General features: G+C 44.5%; 1 pseudogene; it reads right to left on the bottom strand.

Moving 5' to 3' along the window:
* Window positions 1-4,565: 4,565 nt before the first annotated feature.
* Window positions 4,566-6,168, bottom strand: LOC123645747 (annotated as a pseudogene).
* Between the last annotated feature and the right edge of the window lie 252 nt (window positions 6,169-6,420).

Raw genomic sequence — 6,420 nt, 5'->3', positions numbered from 1 at the left:
AGACTTCTGTGATTCTTTCTCCACTAGTTTACTGGGTTCAGCCAAAGTCCTCCCTTGAGGATTGCCAAGTGTAAGCTCTAAGGAAACACACAAACACACACAATGAACTTCATCTCAACTTTCTTTCATTCTTTCTTTTTCTAAGCCAAGACACCATAACAAACGGAAAGGAGACAGAGCAGAGCCCGACATATGAGGTATTGGTGCCGAGGGTCAGCTCCCTGAGACTTTTCTTACCAGCACAAAGAACTGTGAGTGGCTTCTCTATTGACCCAATGTACTAGGCACCCCCTACATGTTTGAATGAATAACAGAGTGAATGAACCAATAATCAATTAACCCAGTATTCTTTATACATCATGAATGCTTAACACTTACTGGGAACCACACTGGCACCAGCACTTCCTTCTGATTCACTCAAAGATTTAATGACCTGTTGTGTACCTTGTTATATAGGAAGTGGGCATCTCTAATGTGCAAGGGACACTCCCTACCTTCAAAGATACTACAGTCTGTTTGGGGAGGCAAAATGTGAATAAAGGAAAATTTAAACTCATGGCTACTGACAGTCTAGCTGTGGGTGCACAGGGAGGAGATATTGTGGGCCTGGAGCCACCCCTAGAATGTGGGATGGGGTGGAGGGGGAGGCTTTCCCAACACTGGCTGCAAGTCCCTGGAGTCTTTCCCATGTGTTGTGTTTACACTGGTGGTGGGAAGATGGGAAGAGCACATCACATCAAGTGACACTTTTTGACAAAAATCAACAGAGCCCAAATTTCGTTGGCTTCCCACAAGCATTCTCATGTTTCCCTTGATGCTTTAACTCCAAGGCAGAGAAATGGCCCTTCTCTTTCCTTCCCTGCCAGGAGGGCAGTGGGAGGGGTGCTGCCAACTGCCTGTCCTGCTCACTCACGCGGTGATTGCAGATGTTGATTAATTCCTCCCGTTTGGGTATTTCTTCCCACTGGGACAATGATTGAACTAAGAAATCCTTCACTCATCTAGACCCCTTCCTTTGGTGTTTTCTAGTTATGGAATTCTGTGTCTCTACTCCTATATCTTCAGGAATTCACCAAGTCCAAAGCCCTACCAGTTATATCAAAGCAGACCCTTCCTTGTTCTAGGAGGAAGATCCTAACGGAGGAGAATTCTTGGTCTCACTCTGCACTTGCTCAGACTTCCAAGTGTAGAGTCACCACCAAATGCATTTCTTTAGCTCTGTTGCTTTGCTTTTATTTACTCTTATTATTATTATTCTTACTAAAAATATCAGGAGGTGTAATACTCTCAATTTTGTAAATATCCCTCTTTAGCAAAATTCATGCCCTTGGCATTTAAACCTCCCTGACTTTGGGAAATAAGATAACTACAAGAGGAGCACAGTTTTTAAAAGGCTCTTGCACTCTATGGGATGGTTACTTCTGGAGACTTGGTTGCTTGTATGCGCATTGGAGTGCTTGGCTCTAATCACATGCATTCAGAACAGAAAGCCTGGCACACAGGAGATCCTCAATAAATATATGTATTCTTTGAGACAGTCTTGCTCCGTTGCCCCAGCTATAGTGCAGTGGCATCATGATAGCCCGCTGCAACCTCAGACCCCTGGGCTCAAGCGATCCTCCTGCCTCAGCCTCCTGAGTAGCTGGGACTACAGGTGCACACCACCATGGCTGGCTAATTTTTTTCTATTTTTAGTAGAGACAGAGTCTCACTCTTGCTCACGCTGGCTCAATAAATATTTTTAAAAGAATAAAATATAAAAACCTTGCATCTGTTGGCTGTAAGCTTATCCTACTGCAACATGAGAGAGTGTTGAAGAGTTCTATTTTGTATTCTCTTCAAATTCACTTGTCTATCCTGTGAACTTACATAGACTCCACCTACTTTGTTTGAGGCTGCCCTGGGAACTTATGGTGATTAACCTAGTGGCTCTATGTCTCAGGTGGGGGGAAAGGCCTCTCTGCTTTTTCCAAACAGTCTCTTTCATGAGATCAGCACTAGGAGGACAGGGCTCCAGCTGCCATTTTCTATGAACCACATCAGCTCTCTAGCATGGTTTAGTGTGTAGGAAAATCTTGATATGGGCAGAAAACAGCTCAAGAAGTCACGGGAAGATGGTCCCCATAAGCTCTGCCCCAGACATGCTCCACTTAAGGACTCTGTTGTCAGGGCTGAGCACCTACTATGTGTTAGCGATAAATAAGACAGTAAGTTCTGCTTTCAAGGGACTTATAGTCTAGTGGAGGAGCTGGAAGTTGCAGGGTCCTATGGGGGCACACAGAGGAGCATGTGGCCCAGACAGCCGCAGGGAAAGTAGCCTCTAAGAGCTGCCACCTGGGAGATGAGTAAGAATCATTAGGACAAAGCAGGTGGGCAAGGAGAGGGTTCCCAGCAGGGGAGCAGCCAGTGTCAAGGCCCACAGGTAAGAGATGCTGTGACGTACTTGGGGCAAACCTGGAACAGAGAAGGCAAGAGGAGGAAGCAGCTGCAGATAAGAGAGAGTGAGGGAAGCAGGGGACAGACCACAGAGGGCTCCTGTTCGGGGGCTTGGACTTTATCTGTAGAGAGATGGGGAGTCACCGAAGTATTTTAAGCAAAGGAGGATCATTCAGGGGACAATACAACCTGGGTCTCCTCAATAATATAGCACATTCTCAGCTTCTTTTCTAAATTAATCTTTAAACCTTTACTGAGGATGTTATATTAATGACATAAAAAGTTAGACTCCCAGGACATTAGAAGTCACCTGGTTCAGTGAACTTTTTAAATTGGGATTCTCTTGACACAGCTGGGAGAAATGATGCCCCCTCTGTTGATGATCCTCCATCCACCTCCCTGGTGGTGGTATATAACTTAGATAGATAGAGATATAGATAATCTCCTATTGGTCATGTTTCTCTGAAGAACACTGACTAACACACACAGATAATATCCAACTCAACCACATTCTATTTAACAGCCACATGGCAATCCAACCCCATACTGATGGGTCTTTTCCAGTCTTTGTGCTGTTTGTTACAATGCTGGTGAGCATTCTTCACCACTCTGTGTGTGCAAATGCACCTCTAGGATGCATTTGTAGAAGTGGAATTGCTGGGTCAAAGGGCATGGACATTTAAATTTTGTTAGGTGTTGATAAATTGCTTTTCAAAAGGTTGCACCAATTCACACCCCACTAGCAGGGAATGAGAATACATGTTTCCCCACATAAGAGGTGACTGGCTGGTTTATTGGTTGGTTGAAGATAGGCAACATTTAAGTGTGCTTAAAATGATGAAACCAAAATAAAAGGACAGAAGAAAGAGATAATGGAAAGGGAGAAGACTAGGAAAGCCAGAGGGGAGCAGATCCAGAGTGCAGGTGCAGAGATTCACCTGGAAACGAGCAGGGACACTCCTTCCATCACAATGAGAGAGGAGAAAGGAGTGGGACTAGAGAGTTTGTAAGTTTGGTGGCCAGAAGAGGTTTTCATTTTTCTGAAATGTGGAAGGAAAGAGTGGTTGCTCAAAGTGAAGGTGGAGGAGTTAGGTTGGAAGGTTGATGAAGAGTGAATATTAAGTATTCCTCTTAAGGAACAGGAGGCAAAGTTGACTAGGGAAACAAAGAAGGATTTCCAAGCAGCATTTAAGTCCAATAATTTATTTTTAGCCCAATGCACAAGTTTTCAACAACATTTCTACTCAATCTTGATCAACACATCCCTTCCTCCTAACAGGGCACAATGGAGGAGCCACTTATAAGCAGGCCGCCATCTGAGAATTCCCCAACATTGAGTATGCAGGTGGGGACCTTCCCAAGGATGGGAGTTAAGCCCCCACCCCAGGGTTCCTCATGTACCAGAGTCGTCCAGAGTTCCCAAACTCCACCATTCTCCACTTGATTACAGAGGTACCTATGGTGTGGTTTCAGGATGTCCTCAAAACACCTCCCCATCACTCCTGAAAATCTGCCTCCAAGAGCTGAGAATTGGTCCTTGGTTCTTGTTGAGATGCACAACAGATGTTACTGGAGACTATATTCCTGCTGAGGACACTGAGATCCCTTAGTCCAATCCTACTGCCCAGCCCTCTCCCCTACAACTCATCCCATCCTAATCCTTCCTAGTCCTAGAACAGATCAAGCCTACCTTTAGCCTTCTTTGCCATGGATTAAATAATCACAATTCTTCCAATGATTCTTCATAAAATTCAAGACCTATTCTCACGGTCCTTACTTCAAGATGCTCAACTTTTTGATCTGATTAGTTTTCTTCCCAAGATGGCTCTTACCTGTGCCAGGAACATCACCTTAGAAAGGGCACCCTTGAGCCCCCATGAAAGATCCCTTGGGGAGGACAGAGCAGCCCATCACTGACGCTCTGGGGAAGTGGAGCAGGCAGCAAGTGGAAGAACCTTCCAGATAGGCTGCCTGTGCTGCCCAGGGCAGGTCAGAAGGAAGGACCCTAAGGTGCTGCCCTTACTTCAAAGCTCCATGTTCCACTATTTGACTCTTCCAACACATAGAAATTTGATTTTTTTTTTCAAATGAACAAACCTACAACTTTGTTTATTTACTTTTCAGTGAATTTAAATCCTTCAGGGGTATGGCATCACATGGATTCTGTGCCCAATGGCCTTATCAGGAAGCCTGCTTTGGAATTTGGCATGAACCACACTACTCTTTTCATGGGCACAGGTTACCTCTCTGTGGATTACTCTGGTTTTGTTTGCTTTGCTGCCAGAAGTCACTACATTGTTCTTTGCATACACAAATACATCTCTTGACCAAATAGAATTCAGTTTCATCTTGGGCATAAACACCTTCAATTTCAAGAAGAGCTGCATGCTCCCTCTAGTTCCAGAGATTCCACTTACAGCCAGCAAAAATGGCCTTGGACCATAGCCTTCCAGACACATTTGCTGTTTTAGAAGTCCTATCCTTGCAGGCCTCCACAGGTCCCAAGATGGCAGAGAGAGAGAATTTGGTATCATTTGATAGGATAAGAATCTCTCTCTAATTAGAGAAGAACAAAGTACTTTTTATATAGTTCACCCCAAAATAAACTGTTTTGATTGCTGAATCTAAGATGTAGTGATACATGTAGTCCTAAATCTTACTCAGATCCCTTAAAACTAGTTTTACTTTCCAGAATGTTGGTGCCATATTATTTGTGCTGAAAAATTAACACTACAAAAAAAAAATAGCTCCACTAATAATCCCACCAGAGAAAAATAACTTCATTTCTTGCTATTAATGTTTGAAAGACAGCATATCAGTTTACCTGGACATCTCCCCAAAATTCATAATTAATCCCCAAATGATGTAAGTAGAAGTTCTGCAGGTCAGTAAGAGGAAAATGCAAGTGAATTTCATAAAGTATTAAGTATCAAGATTGCTCAAGATATGGCTCAAAGCCATAGTCCCTCAGGCTCTGTAGGATCGTGTTCTCAGGAAAGGGGAGTTCACGTTGGAGAGAACTCAAGAAGAGACTGCCAAAAAGCATGCGGAGTGTAGCAGGATATGGTAGTTGTGATTTAGGAGGCCTCATCCCCCTTGAGTCAGTAATAATAATAACAATATTTAACACTCCTGGGGTGCTTTTGAAACCTTAGAAGCCCCTCAAAGCCCTACCATGGGTCCAGTGCACAGAATTTCTGGGAAAGGTCATTTTTACAAATACTGTGTAACCTGATGTCCTCCACACTGGTGGACAGCATGGGAGAGGGAGAGGCCCATGCTGACTGAGTGCCCAGTGTTGTGATAAGACCCTCCTTACTGAGCTTCCAGCATTCACTCCGCCCATTCCCATATGGACAGCAGGACAGCCAGAGTGAGCCCTTCAGGATAGTCTGATCACATCATGCCTCTACTGAAACATTTGAGTGACCTCACATCACTCTTAGAACAAAGGCCAAATCCTAATAAGGTCTTTGGGACTTCACATCTGTCTTAGTCCATTCAGGTGGCTATAATCAAATACCTTAGACTGGGTAACTACAACAGAAATGTATTGCTCATAGCTCTGGAGGCTGGGAAGTCCAAAATCAAGGCACTGGCAGATCTGGTGTCTCATGAGGGCCCGAGGGCCTGCTTCCTCATCCACGGAAATCTTTTCACTAACCTCACTTGGCAGTAGGGGCAAGCAAGTTCCTTTGGGGGCTCTTCTATGAGGGCACTAATTCCATTCATGAGAGCTCCTCTTAACACTATTGTATTGGGGATTAGGTTTCAACATATGAATTCGAATGGGTTGTTGGGTGAGGGGGAGGTGGATATGTAAACATTCCAGTCATAGCAGTATCCAATTCCTTCTCACTTGCCCACTTCATCTTCCCCTTCCTGCTCTTTCCACGCTGGCCCTCTATGAGCTCCTCAAGCATTCCAGACAGGCACTTTCCCACCTCAGGGCTCTGTGCAGGCTGTTCCCCCCACCTGGAACAC

Source organism: Lemur catta, chromosome 1 (genome assembly GCF_020740605.2).
Source record: "Lemur catta isolate mLemCat1 chromosome 1, mLemCat1.pri, whole genome shotgun sequence".
Taxonomy (NCBI): Eukaryota; Metazoa; Chordata; class Mammalia; order Primates; family Lemuridae; genus Lemur; species Lemur catta.
This window is presented reverse-complemented; position numbering and strand designations above follow the sequence as displayed.